Below are 2587 nucleotides of genomic sequence, written 5' to 3' on the forward strand. Positions count from 1 at the left end.
AAGACCTGTAGTGTACAATATATTTGCTAAAACCTCTAACATTTACCCCACCACAAATTAAAATATATATTCCTTTCTTGATCAGATGAGCGTGCAAACTACAATCTCCATGATGACAGGTAGGGCCAGAAGATTATTTTAATCACAAAATGCTTCAAGACGGCCTCATAGCATGGAGCCGACCCCAACGATTTTAAGCTTAGAGGCACAGTACACACTATCCTAGACTACTCTACACATGAAACTGCCACACGAGCATCCGGGCTGCGCTTGGCTCTTCGCCTCTTCAAGAAGTCGAACAATGATGGTACTACTGCAGTGGAGTACTACAGTATGCTTCTGGCCATCTGACACCGAATGAACTACTGCATGTCCACCGCATGCGGGAGGGAGAGCGTGTAGCGAAAGCTTCTCCTAGTCCTATGAGCCACCAAGCTCATGGGCGAGGGAGGTGAGGGAGTCCTGGACTAAGGGGTCCTCGGGCGTCCGGCCTGTTATCCATGGGCCGGACTGATGGACTGTGAAGACATGAAGGCCGAAGACTGCACCATGTCCGGATTGGACTCTACTTGGCGTGGAAGGCAAGCTTGGAACCGAAGATTCCTTCTTATGTAACTGACTCCATGTAAACCCTAGATCCCCTCGGTGTCTACATAAATCGAAGGGGATAGTCCGGAAAGGACACCACATATACTCATTACCATATTCATAGGCTAGACTTCTAGGGTTTAGCCATTACGATCTCGTGGTAGATCAACTCTTGTAATACTCATTTCATCAAGATCAATCAAGCAGGAAGTAGGGTATTACCTCCATACAGAGGGCCCGAACCTGGGTAAACATCGTGTCCCCCGTCTCCTGTTACCATCGATCCTAGACACACAGTTCGGGATCCCCTACCCGAGATCCGCCGGTTTTGACACCGACATTGGTGCTTTCATTGAGAGTTCCACTGTGCCGTCGATGAAAGGCTCGATGGCTCGCCCTGGCGCTAAAGACACAATTACCGCAGGGGTAGTTTTGGCCTCAGGCCAAACCCTCAGGCTAGGCGACTTTACTATGATTGCCCGTTCGGCCACGGAGCCGACGATGACCTCTCGGGCCATCGAAAATCCCCTTCGCATCAACTCCGAGCACTCCAAGCAGATGGATCTGGTTGAGTTTTCGTCCTTAAATGAGCTCCTAGATCGCATCACCGCTTTACGAACCGTCACAGATTACGATCAGATCGGACCTAAAACCGACCAGGAAAAAACTAAAACTCCACCAGTCACCCACCAGATCGCGGCAGTCCTGGAGCAGGACGGCGAATCTTCTTCTATATTGAAGACGGACTATGTTCGGGTCACCGTTCATGAAGAGCCGGATACTCACCCGCGAAAGGACGCAACCAGCTCTCTGAACATAGCATCGGACGACGGTTCCAAACAATCAGAAGATATTCCGGAACCCGGACTGTCTAGTCCGAAAGGTCGTCGGACTCCGGACAACGGTTAGGTCGGGGTTCGGATTTAATTCCACCCACCCACCCGGACATAGAGGCTCTCATGAGCATAAAACAGCAATCTCAGGAGAAGGTCCACCACTTTTGGGCCAGATTCCTCCTTGTCAAGGACAAGGTAAAAGATTGCCGTGACGAGGACGCAATATCAGCGTTCTGCAAAAACTGTGCGGACGAAGGAATCCTCAACGCCATCAATCGCGCCGCATACTAAAATTTGCTGACTTAGCAACCATCGTACAAAAATACTGCACGATGGAAAGCGCCTGGGAAACTCGGGCAGCTCGCTGGGAACCACCAGCCCCAACCCAACTTCCCCTACAGGCGAAAAGGGCGTACCCTCGGGCACGCCCAGTCCAACAGTCAAAAAACACAAAGCCACTATACGGCACGACACCGTTCTGGAAGGGTGGCTCGATGGCCCATGCAAAATACATACAACAACAGATACCGTGGCAACCCACAGCCTTAGAGCATGTTGGATACTACGACAGGTAGCCAAGAGCGGCGAGGACATCCTTATCAAGGACGCCCCAGAACAACACCCCCCAGAAGAGACGACCCAAGAGTATTGACAGTCTTCGAGACATTCGCTTCAAATAACAAGCGCAAAAGGGCACTTCGCGAGCTCAACGAAGTCTGCCAAATCGCTGTAATAAACCCATGGAACGACACGGCTATAACATTCAACCCCGGTGACGAACCAAAGTACAGAATAGTACGAGCACCAGCCACGTTAGTCCTCAGCCCCATCGTGGATGGATTGCGACTCACCAAGGTCCTCATGGACGCCGACAGCAGACTAAATCTCATTTATGGGGACACACTCCATGAAATGGAAATAGACAGGAGCCACATCAAACAAAGTAACACAACCTTCTGGGGAATTATTCCTAGTCGGGAGGCGCGATGCACGGGCAAAATCACACTTGACGTGGTATTCGGATCGCCGGAGAACTATCAGTCCGAAGAAATAACCTTCCAAGTGGCCCCTTTCAGCAGCAGATATCACGCCCTGTTGGGACGGGATGCTTTTACACGCTTCCAAGCTATACCTCACTACGGATATATGAAGCTCAAAATGCC

Source organism: Triticum urartu, chromosome 7, assembly GCF_003073215.2.
Source record: "Triticum urartu cultivar G1812 chromosome 7, Tu2.1, whole genome shotgun sequence".
In the NCBI taxonomy this organism is placed as follows: Eukaryota; Viridiplantae; Streptophyta; class Magnoliopsida; order Poales; family Poaceae; genus Triticum; species Triticum urartu.